Source organism: Rhinoraja longicauda, chromosome 4 (assembly GCF_053455715.1).
Source record: "Rhinoraja longicauda isolate Sanriku21f chromosome 4, sRhiLon1.1, whole genome shotgun sequence".
In the NCBI taxonomy this organism is placed as follows: domain Eukaryota; kingdom Metazoa; phylum Chordata; class Chondrichthyes; order Rajiformes; family Arhynchobatidae; genus Rhinoraja; species Rhinoraja longicauda.
In genome coordinates, this window is record NC_135956.1 from 28666883 (window position 1) to 28681236 (window position 14354).

Here is a 14354-nt window from a genome sequence, read left to right on the forward strand (position 1 = left end):
AAATGGTTTGTTCAGCCTTTCCCCTGCCACTTGGGGCAAAAGGACTGGTTTGTAAGTAGACAATACAATAGACAATAGGTGCAGGAGGAGGCCATTCGGCCCTTCGAGCTAGCACCGCCATTCACTGTGATCATGGCTGATCATCCACAATCAGTACCCTGTAACTGCCCTCTCCCCAAATCCCTTGACTCCGCTATCATTAAGAGCTCTATCTAACTCTCTCTTGAAAGCATCCAGGGAATTGGCCTCCACTGCCTTCTGAGGCAGAGAGTTCCATAGCTTCACAACTCTCTGAGTGAAAAAGTTTTTCCTCATCTCCGTTCTAAATGGCCTACCCCTTATTCTTAAACTGTGGCCCCTGGTTCAAGACTCCCCCAACATCGGGAACATGTTTCCTGCCTCTACCGTGTCCAATCCCTTAATAATCTTATGTTTCAATAAGATCCCCTCTCATCCTTCTAAATCCCAGAGTATACAAGCCCAGCCGCTCCAGTCTTTCAACATACGACAGTCCCGCCGTTCTGGGAATTAACCTCATGAACCTACGCTGCACTCCCTCAATAGTAAGAATGTCCTTCCTCAAATTTGGAGACCAAAACTGCACACAATACTCCAGGTGTGGTCTCACTAGTGCCACGTACAACTGCAGAAGGACCTCTTTGCTCCTATACTCAACTCCTCTTCTTATGAAGGCCAACATTCCATTAGCTTTCTTCACTGCCTGCTGTATCTGCATGCTTACTTTCAGTGACTGATGAACTAGGGCACCCAGATCTTGCTGTACTTCCCCTTTTCTTATCTTAACACCATTCAGATAATAATCTGCCTTCCTGTTCTTACCACCAAACTGGATAACCTCACATTTATCCACATTAAACTGCATCTGCCATGCATCTGCCCACTTGCACAACCTTGAATTGCAGATTCAAATCACCCTGCATCCTCTTCACACTGCCACACAGCTTTGTGTCATCTGCAAATTTGCTAATGTTACTTTTAATCCCTTCATTTAAGTCATTGATGTATATTGTAAATAGCTGCGGTCCCAGCACCGAGCCTTGCGGTACCCCACTAGTCACTGCCTGCCATTCTGAAAGGGACCCATTTATCCTCTCTGCTCTGTTCTGTAATTGGATAAGGAAAGATGACTTTCATGTAAATTTTGTATTTTCTCATGCAGTTCCAAAATAAGAATTATCTCTTTAAAAAGGAGTGTACAATACATGATAAAGATATTGAACGTACTTTGAAAATTAGTTTGGGCTAGTGGAATCACATGCAAATAAGAAGCAAATTCAAAACAAACATGAACTTTACTCAATTTTTGATCCATGTCAGCACCCTACCTCCAATACCATGTGCTTTAATTTTGCCTACTAATTTCCTGTGTGGGACCTTATCAAAGGCTTTCTGAAAGTCCAGATACACTACATCCACTGGCTCTCCCTTGTCCATTTTCCTAGTTACATCCTCAAAAAATTCCAGAAGATTAGTAAAGCTTGATTTCCCCTTCGTAAATCCATGCTGACTCGGAACGATCCTGTTACTGCTATCCAAAAGTGCCGCTATTTCGTCTTTTATAATTGACTCCAGCATCTTCCCCACCACCAATATCAGGCTAACTGGTCGATTGCAGCTCCTTTGGATTTGAAATTAGCTTCCTATATTACGATAAGAGTTAATTATCATAGGATTGGAGTAACAAGCATGGAGGTGTTTTATGCCACCAAATTGTCCTTCTGAAGGAGGAAAATTTCACTGCATCAATATCACTGAATGTCATTCCAAAAATGATGTATGTAAGTATATAAGATGTATATAAATCAGTATGCAAGTCCTATGCTAGGGATGAGTTCTGGACATTCCAATCTACCTTGTTGTGGCCTTTGCACTCTTGTTTTATCTGCACTTTCTCTGTTGCTGTAATGTTATATTAGTTTAGTTTAGAGATACAAAGAGAAAACGGGCACTTCAGCCCACCGAGTTCATGCCACCCATCAATCACCCGCTCACATTAGCTCTATGTTATCCCACTTTCTCATCTGCACATTAAGGCCAATTTTACAAAGTCAATTACAAACCCGCATGTCTTTGGGATTTGGAAGAAAATCGGAGCACAGGGAGAACGAGCAAACTGCACACAGACCGTACCCAAGGTCAGAATTGAATCAGCTCCCTGGAACGGTAAGGCTCTCCCAGCTGTGCCACTACATCTGCACTCTGTGTCCATTCTCTTCTGCACTACCTGTAATACATGTATGTATGATTTACCCAGATAGCATGCAAAACAAAGCTTTTCACTCTCTCTTGGCACACATGACAATAATACATTGATACCAGTTTGAAAGTGAAAAATGAGAATAAAATTGAAAATTAACCACAATGGATATAGTTCAGTCCTTAACATACATATTTCTTTAAAAGGGTCACACAGATGAATGATACTACTTGTGAATGAAACATTCTTTCCAGATTTCACAAACCATTGCTGTACCAGATATGCAAATTTTCAATCTGCAATTCAAGTCATCAAGGCAGACCATGACTTTTTGGCAGCTTTATCCTCTTTTCCCAAACACATTTGAAATTAGAATTGTTAATGGTCCCTGGATAAGTAATACATTGACACTTTTTTTAATACTGCGATCACTTGCTGTCTCTTGTTAATATTGACTTGACACTGCTCCACTTTTACTTTCCCTTTACTCATTTATGTATTTTAAAGAAATTATCCAGTACCTCTGAGTGCTGCAATTGTCTGTCATTGATTATCACTTGTGGCACAGCATATTTATTCCAATAACTGGTATGACATACTTTCAGGATTCTTTTCAGTGGCAAATCTTTTATCTTAAAGTTCTCCTCCTTTATCTTGAGATTGTGATTTATCTGCTAATGGAATTGCAAGATTATCTTGTTCCTCTCTTTTATCAATTTGAACACTACCAAATCGTTCTTAAATTATTGCATTTAGTACAAAGGCTAGATACCACAACCTTATGACATTAACCCTGACCTTTCAGCATTGACCTAATTGTAATAAATCTGCATTACATTTCAAGTTTATTGAAAGACTTGCTGAAGGGAAGTAGACAAGCTGAACAAAGTGTCCCAAATCTTGTTAATAGGTGATTGCATATCAGTGAAATCTCTCAATTACTTGGCCATGCTTGATTTAATTAGTACCGAGAACAAAATCCTTACATCATGACTAATTTATAGATTAAGCAATGTAGCTTGGTTCAATAGACAATTATTTGAAGCCTCTGCTCTGTAATTGGATAAGGAAAGATGAATTTCATGTAAATTTTGTATTTTCTCATGCAGTTCCAAAATAAGAATTCTCTCTTTAAAAAGGAGTGTACAATACATGATAAAGATATTGAACGTACTTTGAAAATTAGTTTGGGCTAGTGGAATCACGTGCAAAAAAGAAGCAAATTCAAAACAAACATGAACTTTACTCAAAAAGGTGTTAAATATTTGAAATTATGCCAGACTTTTGGAGCAAAAACAGACTTTCAAGCCAACTGAATTCTAAATAGAATTGCCTCTTCCTGTCTGTAGCCATTTGTTTATATTTTAGCCAAACTCAATCACTCTGGGACATGTAAATATATTTGGAAAATAGTTAAATTAATCTTCAGAGTGCATGTAGTGTTTTTATTCCTTGGGTTATGTAATTAATCTGACGTATTCAATGATCCTCCATGCTATAGAGGTATAGTATATAGAGGATTTGAGTATAGGAATAGACGTCCTTTTGCAGTTGTATGGGGCCCTGGTGAGACCACATCTGGAGTATTGTGCAGTTGTGGTCTCCTAATTTGAGGAAGGACATCCTTGCTATTGAGGCAGTGCAGCGTAGGTTCACGAGGTTAATCCTTGGGATGGCGGTACTGTCATATGAGGAAAGATTGTAAAGACTGGGCTTGTACTACTTTTTCTGAGTCCATCTGCTGCTGCAAACATTATTTTTCATTGTACCTGGTATTGGTTTATTATTGGTGTAGTGTGCCATTCCATGGTTGATCATCCAAAATCAGTACCCCGTTCCTGATTACTCCACATATCCCTTGATTCTGTTAGCCCCAAGAGCTATATCTAACTCTCTCTTGAATACATTACCTTGAAACAAACCAGGATTACCGAGTTAGATTATCTCAGTGGTTGCAATGTCCATGTCACTTCTTGCAGGTTTAGGTACAAAATGACAATGTATGTTTTGATTTCATTAATGTGTTTCAATACATTTAAATATAATTAAATGCTGATCGTTCTCTCAGGACTTTGGACTAAATGAGGCTGAACCTTGAGAAATCGTGTTGGCTCCACAGTGAGGAAGGGATGCTTCAGGAATTTCCTCCTCTCATTAGTTGTTCAATTGTTTGCCATATTAGGCTTTAGCAGGACAGTAGAGATTTGATCTGATTGATTCGTTGTGGGATCAGTTTGCTTTGTTCCGTGCTGTTCTTGCTGTTAGTTCGCATGTAGATATGTGCAGCATTTATAGTATAGAAAATGTAAGAAGATGACTGAGATGTGGGCTAGATATATATTTTTTCAGAATTTCTAATGGCCTCTCAGTATTAAGATTTGTGAAAAGTAAGATGTAAAAGCACTTTTTAGGCTTTGCCTGCAGCACAAATTAAACATTGATCTTGCGCGTGTTGGTTTTGTTATTTTTATGCAATGAAAATGTACTATATTGAACTTGAACGAGTTTAAAATAAATTGCCTTCTGCAGTCTGCAGCTACACTTTTAGGCTTGAATGTGTAGCCTTTCACTAGACTTAACAGGAAACCAACAATTCATGGCAGTTAAGCTGGCTGGAGCCAAGCCATTTAGCAAGTCAGTCTAAAAACGAAGCAATTTATATTTGATGGAGAAAAGTGAAGTGTTGTTAACATTATTTGGGAGAAGAGTTGAAAGTGTGTCTGTTCTAGTTATGCTGTGCAGACCATTTGGACACCATGACCTAAACTGATCTCCAAAGATCTCCACCACTGCTTACTTAGCGTGGAAGCCTGTCAGTAGTGTGTGAAATGTCACTCACTAGTCATGAGAATTCCATCATTTTGTGCTTTAAAAATCTCACTGCAACAATGTTCCTATCATCTGGACAATCCCATTCCCACCAGCACCACCACCCTGCTGTAGAGAAATCTCCCCTCATTATTGCAGAGGAGCGGATGTGTTTAGCAATTGAATTGGCTGTATTCTAAAAGACTAGCCGAGAAGGGGTGGGTGGGAGGAAGGGGGTGGGTTGAGAGAAGCCTCTGATAAAGTGGTGACAGCGACAACAGAACAAGTAACGATGCGCCGGTTGGGCAGAGTAATTTGCCAGGTGTGATCAAAGAACAGGAGGGGAGAGAAGGAACACGTTATTTTGTTTTATGTTACTCGCTGAGTTACTCCTGTATTTTATCTTTTACTTTTAAAAACCAGAATCTGCAGTTCAATGTAACCACTTCTGTTATGTAATATTTTTACACTGTGTCCCAACCATGGTATACTTGGGCAAAGCATTTGTGTATAGATTTACTGCATGTGGCACCTATTGCTGCTGTATTTTAAAAAAAATGTAAACTCATTCCACTAACTTATTTTGAAACATTTTATATAAATCTTAAGAACCTGTTTAAATCAATGCTTTTGAGGTTTGATGATATTTGTCAATATTGAATTGTTAGACTGATGACTTCAGACCGCATTTAGACTATTTTGTGATAATGTTCAACAAATAACTATCCAGCAGATATATCATAACTGGTCCATTAGTCAACCTTCTTATTTGAATGCCATTAGAATTATGTTAATTATGATCTGCCAATCATTCAAGGAACAGTTGCTATTATTAGGTGTCATGTTTACTTTTTTTTTTTTACAAAGAGCGTCAAATAAGTGACAAGTACCATTACATTGCTAAAGCAGTTCCAGGTTAACAATTTACTTTTGCAATAATACTGCACATTGACTGACATCTATGTTAACTTCCTTGTACATCTGTCAATTAAAAAAACTAAATATTACGCACTTCCTTCCATTGGTAAAGACTGCAGTTGCCAATAATTTGTGATTAGTTGGTCTGTAAAGAAGCAAAATTATTATTCATGCATCTACAATATTTTGCAAACTGCTACTGGATAGCAACCAGTATGTTGAAACTTTCGTTTTGTACATTCTTTCATTTCTGTGCAAGTTAGAATTTTTTCGTGACAAAATAGAATCCCTACTGCTGCTCGTTAGTTTTACCATGTAAATATTCCAATTCCACATAGTTTCCCTTTTTCAGGCTTCTCTTCAATCAGATTTGATAATACGACCATTTTTGAAATGCAGTTCATGTAGAGCTCATTTTGGTCAATGAGGGTATTTTAAAAAACTAATTTATAATAAGTCTCCTGCCTCCCCCATCCTCTCTTTATAGTGACAGAGATGTGTGGTAAAACCTGAACCCTCTTTGAAACTATACAATTTCCGGATATCCATCATATTATTCATGTCCTGCATCTCGGAGAAAACTCCCAAGTTGTGTCAAGCTGATTTCAAAATTGCTCTTGATAGCTTTCTAACCCCCGAGAGAGACATTCTTAATGTTTGAGGAAGTGGGTGATCGCATTCATTGAACAATGAGCTTGCAGGCTGTATGCAGAGATTTCTACACGTCTGTGAGCATGTCTCCTGTATCGGTAAAGTTTAAACTAGTCGATGCCATCATATGGGTAGCACTAGACAGTAATAATCTTGAGCATTCAATCCCCAGTAACCTTTGGATCAAAAGTTGTTTTCAATTTCATTAATTTTCATCAGTTGAATCTGCCCGTTCCAATTTGAGTTTTCTTTCTTTGAAGTTCTTTTTAACAGCTCTCTTTTAGTAAGCCTTAGGCAAATGAAGATCTTTGTCATCACAGCACTTTCAGATAGATTAAGTGTAAAGCATGAAATAAAAATCAAATTATATTAGTGGGTTTTTGTCCCTTGTGGCAAGATCATTGTGCAATGCAAATAGATATTTCGGAATCATCTTTCTTTTATACCGGATTGGTTACTGGAACAAATCAAATGTGCACTGCTATACTGGGTCAGTGCTTTGCATGGAGAATATTTGTATTGGCATGACCATTTTCTGCTGGGCTATGTTTATAGAGCTATTCTGAAGATGGTTCAATCAACAGTGCTCTTACTTTGTTTAACATTGAGGAATGTTGTTTTTATTAGTTATATTCCATTGTCTTTGAGACCATGAAGGTAAATGTAACACAATTGGTGGAATTTAATTTACACAAGATCAGTCAATGTTGTTATTACTCATTTAACACTTGTTTTTTGTGCAGGTTTCTTTAGTTTACAGAAAATCTATTTAAAGGTTTGAAAAGAGGATCTTGCCAAAACTGACTGCTAACATTGGCAAAGGTTTTCAGCATTTTTGACTTTGTTTCAGCTTTGCACGTAGGAATGTGGTTGCAAAACAAAAGTACATATTCCCAAGATGCCCCACTTGGGTGATCTTGGCAAGGTTGGGAACTTCCATCTGAGTTCTTTCCATTTGGTAAGCCTCAACTGTTATCAATGTTTATAGCTGCTCCTTCACCAGTGGAACCAACTTGATTAGTCACTTATTCAAAATTACTTTAGTTAGTTTGCAATGCACGCACGACATTTTCCTATTTCTAGATGACTTGTAGCAAATATTCACTTTTAATTTGCAATACATTTTGCATTTATATTCCACTTGTGAAATGCCTAACAAGTTTGCAAATGAAGTCTCTTTTTATTTTAATATGATTGATGCAACAATCAAATAGAAATATTTGTCGACCTAATCGTTAATTAATTAAGATGTCAATGTACTCGTCTTGAGTACCACCTATATTAAAAATGTTTTTGCAGAGAAGAAATCTGCACTTGCTGTGTTAAAATACATTGTGCCCTGCTCGTATCTTTGTTCCAAGCTGCACCAAATCTGGAATCACAATGACGCTTTCTGGATTATTGGTAACTTTTAACAAAGCAGATATTATAGTGTTGTTAATATTTTCACTACTACTAACACTTTAAATCATAAGTGACACGAGTAGAATTAGGCCATTTGGTTCATCAAGTCTACTCCGCCATTCTATCATGGCTGATCTATCTCTCCCTCCTAACCCCATTCTCCTGCCTTCTCCCCATAACCTCCGACACCGGTACACTTCTTCCCATAACCTCTGACACTTTCCCTCAAGATTAGAGATGGCTTGCGTCATGTTTAGTGAGTAGCGAGGCAGCTGATGAGGCCAGTCTTGGAATTGCTGACTCTTACAGAGATTGGGTTGGTGGCACCTAATGGTAGATGTGTTGTGATCCATTTGTTCTGCCACATATGCGGGGGCGGGGGGGGGGGGGGGGGCATCACCATTAGGTTATTTGTACCATCCTGTAATCTCCTTCCCAACTTTGTGTTTATGGACCAAAAATTCTCCAGAGTTTTTGTCAAATTCCTTGAATCATTTTTTTCTCCACCTGTGAATCTCTTCCTATGATGGAGCATGGAATAGGAGTGTCTATTTGGGGAATGTGGTGATTGGCAGACTACCCATTGGGCATGTGAATGACGTGGACTGCCCATTGTAGAAGACAGCATTACATGGGCTTCAGTAGTGATGATGCTGACTTGGGAAAGGACACTGACTATGGTTAGCTTTGCTTTCTAGCAAATTTGCAAGATTTTACAACTAAAGTGCTGATGGTATTTTCCAAGGAGGAGAGTAGATTTTTAAAATATATCAATATAATTAAAATACTTCATCCCTGGAATCATCGGCTGGACCTTTTCAAAAAGCTCTTGTATATCATTCCTAAACCAAAACACTCAGATCTCGACACAACACTCAATTTGTGACTGAACCAATGTTTTATGCACGTACCCCAGATGTGTATTACTGCATTATAATTGTGCCCTCTAATTTATTTTACCTCTCTTCATTCTTCACATTTACCATTTAAATATCATCAGCCCATTTCACTATCCTGTTTGTGTGTCTCTTGTTGATTACTGTTCTCGCAGTTGCATTCATTTTCAAATTTTGTTAACTGCATATTAGGAAATTGTGATGTATTTAGCCACCCAGACCCCAGCCAAGTCCTTAATAAATACTAAGAAAAGCAATGGAGTTAATAACTTCAATATTACCCAACATCCCTCCTACATCCTCGCTCTATTAATTAACTTGTTCAACTTAAAGCAATAAATAAGTAGATATTTATAGTAATAGCCATACAGCATGGAAATAGGGCCGTCAACCCAACCCAAGCAAGATGCCCTGGGTTTGGCCCATGCTCCTCTAAATTTTCCTATCCTTGTACCTTTCCAAATATCTTTTTAAATGTTGTGATTATTATCTCCATAAATTAAATATTGAAAAGACCAAAGCTATTATCTATCATCCCTGTTAAGAACATTTTTCCTTAACGCAAATTCTATCTTTCCTCAGCATTGTCTAAAACTAATCCATACTATTCGCAAATTTGCCAGGTTTGGCTTTGAGACAGACTTCAGTCATGCATCCATGTCATCATTTACCCATTTACATTACTCTAATTTGCCTTCCTCGGTTCATCGGTTCAGACCACCATCCATACCTATGTTACTTCTTTAAACTTAAGGATTCCAACACATGCCTGGGTAACCGCCATCATTCTGTGCTCTGGAATAAAGGATATTAAAACCCCACCTATATTCTACGTGTGTTTCACCAACATATTTGCCTATTTACTATCAGCTCCTACAAGCAAGGTTTCAACTTTAGTTCTCACAATTCAAGAAGGGTCTCAACCTGAAGTCACCCATTCCTTCTCTCCCGATATGCTGCCTGTCCCGCTGAGTTACCCCAGCATTTTTCATCTATCTTCAAATCCCTGGGATGCGGGTCATCATATCCTGGAAATTTATATCTCTTTCACTTCCTTCAATCTCACAAATCATTTCATGAATGATTTTTGCCAATGTTAATTTAATTGAACTCATTCATTTTAGTTCTTCATTACTTCCAAGAATCTTCTTGACATTTTCCTTGAAGTGTACAATATTTAATTGCTGACATTTCAATGTTCCTATTTTTTATTTTGTTTCAGTTTGGAAGGAACCCATATTAGCTTTTGTTAATCCTCTCCTTTATACATACACAAGCTCTTGCATTCTGTGTACTTCTCACTAGGTTTCTTTGTAATCTATTTTCTGTTTAAACGTACTTGATTATCCCTTGGTGAATTTTAAATTCATCCCAATCCTCAATCAGATGTGCTGGGGGGGGCGGTTAAGTAGCTTTTTAAATACCTTGCCTTTTAATTTTATTTTACGAATAACTTCCCTTAAATACCACAACTGGACCACTTTTTCCTACCTACTTTGTCTACTTATAAATTATGTATTAATTCCTTAAATAATTGCATGTTTGCTGTCATACCTTTAAATGCAACTTCCCTATCTACGCAGCAGGGTCTCATGCCTTTTCTTGTTTGCTTAATTCAGATTTAGAGCCCTCGATTCAGATTAAACTAAAATCTGTTAGTGTTTATACAATACTTTAAATTATATTGTGATCACTGTTGCCAAAAGGCCCCATAACATAAACTGATTATAAAATAGCCTGTTGCCTTGTTGGTTCTTCAACATACTGATCCAGAAAACCAACTCTAATACATTCCATGAACTAATCTTCTACATTATTACTTCTCATTTGGTTTGCACAGCCTACGTGTAGTTTAACTCCTTAATCTACCCTTGTGTATTACCCTTGTCACTTGTCTTTAATTTTATGATTCATGCATTTCCACTGTCGTTTGGGGAGTCGTGTTTCATAAGTGTTTTCATGTCCATTGCTGTTTCTTAGCCCCATCCAAATTGATCTTCCTACTTGATTAACTGAGCCAAGTTTCTTCCTTCTTGCAGAGTTCATCACATTCTTCAAAGAAATTGTGTATCATGCTTAAGCTGGGTTATTTGAAGATGATTGTAAGAAATAGACTGTTTTCATTTTGAAGGCAGCCTAGATCACGTTTTGTCCCAGACATGTGATGAGAGGATTTGTGCTTTCAGCTCCAGGGCGGCAGTTTTTGCATGACTGGTTTTGAATAGGCTGCTACATTTCAGCGCCAAATGTACAAGGGGATTTTATTTAAGCTTTTTATAACTAACTTGTGTAAAAACACAGTTGTGATTACTAATGCTTATTTTTTTAATGTTCCACAATGTGTTCGCATCCCTATAATTCACATTCAAAGGTGCAGTCACGTTATTAATTACAATGGCTGAAAGTTAATAGATTACAATGCAATAATTGTAATAGTTGTACGGGGACTTAAACTTTATGTCGCATGAATTTTACTATTTATGTGTCAGAGGAACTGATGCAAAACACTTGCACAGTATTTGCTCAGACTGAATGTGTTCTATTTTATAGGTTTGTTTAATTTAGGGTTTTGTGTTTCCTGTGCAGATTGATAAAGTCAAAGTTATTTGTCCTGTTGAGTTCTCTAAATTTATTGCATTCTTTTGGGAATTCTCCAAGTATCATTATACAGTTAACGTTTAAATTAAGATTTCCTTTTAAACTGAAGAAATAACTTGTTTCAACAGCATCTTTCCCTCTCTTGAGGTATCCCCAAAGTGGGTGCAGTCAGTACACTTACTCCAGCATTTTGTAAATAAAGGGATATGGGGAAAAAGCTGGCCGGAGTACTGATTTTGGATGATCATCCATGATCATATTGAATGGCGATGCTGGCTCGAAGGGCCAAATGGCCTACTCCTGCACCTATTTTCTCTGTTTCTATGACTCCATCCACCATTCTACCCTTCTCACCTAGATCCACCTATTACGTGCAAGCTTTCCCACCCCCATCTCCCCACTATTGTACGAGCTATCTGACAGTCTACTGTTTTGGATACTGTTTCTCTAGAGTAAAGATAGAAAGGTGATTGGATTTTAACAAGGCAACAGGTTCTGGCTTGGTCTGGCAAGAATTTTGTAAGTTTGGCCCTATACTGTAGCTCTTATCTAAGAATAGAAATTTCCAGTAATTACATCTCCCACTTCCATCTTCGCTCACCTTAAATTTGTAATAATTCCCATTGTATCACAATCAGTTCTCTATCTGGGCACATTGCAGGAAGTATTGGCCTTCAAATGTGAAGTAAAACTAACGTTGCATCAGGTTTGCAGAGGTATCTGCAAAGGTCACTTCATTACTTGGAACAGAGAGTTCTTCCAGTTTCCTCGCTAATATCACTCGTAACTGATCATGCATTTATTTGACATTCCATGGACCTAGTCTTACCCTTTCTAGCTGTGGTATTTCTTAAATTGCAGCAACAGCTTCAGAATAATTCATTGCTGGCTTGACAATTGGGACAAATTGAGAGTGCACTAAGGTGCTGTATAACTCACAATTATTTTTTTTCAAAGTATCTGTATCCAGACATGTAATTTTACAGAAATATTCTCGGTGACCTTGACCATGCAATGTTATAACTTGCAATCTTATACCTGTTTCAAAAACCTTGATGTTCCAAAGTGGTTGCAGGGGAAAGTGCCCGGGGATGGGGTGGTTTGGACCAGGTAGTTACGGAGGGAACGGTCTCTGCGGAACGCAGAAAGGGGAGGAGATGGGAAGATGTGGCCAGTAGTGGGGTCCCGTTGGAGGTGACGGAAATGTTGGAGGATGATTTGTTGGATACGTGGCCCAGGCGTAGCTATGGGCACTCGCATGGGCCCTAGCTATGCCTGCCTCTTTGTCAGGTACGTCGAACAATCCCTGTTCCGGATGTACACTGGCCCCATCCCCGAACTCTACCTCCGCTACATCGACGACTGCATTGGCGCTACCTCTTGTACCCATGCAGAACTCACTGACTTCATACACTTCACTTGTTGTTTTTAGCAGAGGCATAAAAACAATTGGGGGGGGGTAGATTTAAAGTAATTGGTAAATAGATTATAGGAAAGATTAGACTTTTGTTCCTCCTCACAATCTCACTGAGGTCTGGGACTCTGTCTGAAAGTGGTAAGAGGCAGAAGCACTCGCCACATTTAAGCAATGTCTGATCTGAACCTGGCAGATAGTTCTTTTAATCAGCATGGTTATGATGGGCCGAATGGCCTCCTGTGTTGTAAATTCTGTAAAAGCACCTCCGTTTTTTCAATTGAGGCGTTTCTTTGGACCTGCAATATAACGTGCATTGCCCAAAACATGACCTATTTGCTCAGTTAGTGATCGTCCCTTCGGTCCTCCAAATAAAACAACCAGGATGAAAACTTGGGAGAAAACATCTCGTACACAGAGGGCTGAGGTTAGTCCAAATATTGTAGGTACAGAACTGTGATGATGGTTCACGTTACCGCACAAAATGTGAAAGGTTTACACAAGACTAAGCAGAGGACTCAGAGTATACTTGGAAGCCAAGTACCAGCATGATTCATTTGTTTCAGTTGAAGGATGAAATGAAAAAGAAACAAACTGCAGAATTGAGGCAACCTTTTGTACCGAGGGAAGTGAACCTCCCTTAGAAGGTGGGAGAATTTACAAGAGCGAATACAGTTTAGTTTAGAGATACAGAGTGGAAACAGGCCCTTCGGCCCACCAGGTCTGCGCCGACCAGTGATCCCCGCAACCAACACTATCCTACACACAATAGGGGCAATTAAATTTTTTTTTTACCAAGCCAGTTTTCCTACATACCTGTACGTCTTTGGAGTGCACAGACCCCACTTCAATTACTTAAACTGATGTGAAAATGCTTCAAATTTAAGCATTTTGAAATAGTTCTCTAACTAATTGGAAATTTAAAATTTTCGGCCCTCTTTATAAACTAGGCTCCAAAACAAAATTCCCCTTCTGTCTGGTGGATTTCACTGTTCCCTCACTCACTTGAACAACTGTAGTAAATCTCCAGTAATCCACTGTCTTATCAATTGGAAATGCTGATTTTATTTGTTGTTGTTGTTGCTGTGCTCACTTCTGCCTGCCTGGATCTTCTATTGTAACCCAGCATCTGCAATTCATTGTTTCATCTGCCTAGTGTGCCAGATTGTCAGTTTTACTGTTCCGATTTGAACTTGTGCAAAATCAGAGCTCTACAATTGTCAACAATTGGCACCCTTTGCATATGCATACTACATGGTTGGATCACCTTTACAATAACATAGCAACAGCACCTTATGGCATTCCAAGGCAAAAGTTGCTATTCTTTAATTTTGAAAACTGTGACCAAAATCCAAGCTGAAAGAATGGTGACTGTCAGCATGAACTGCTTGTGTCTAGCATGCGAGCCTCATTTTAGAGTCAGCTGAACCATACCCCGTACCCCCTC

At 38.5% G+C, this 14354-nt stretch overlaps 1 protein-coding gene across 9 annotated transcripts in view; it reads left to right on the forward strand.

Annotated features, from left to right (window-relative positions):
• The window catches only part of fam110b (family with sequence similarity 110 member B), a 123588-nt gene that overhangs the window by 84189 nt on the left and 25045 nt on the right, over positions 1–14354 (forward strand). The gene's annotated exons all lie outside the window — the stretch shown is intronic.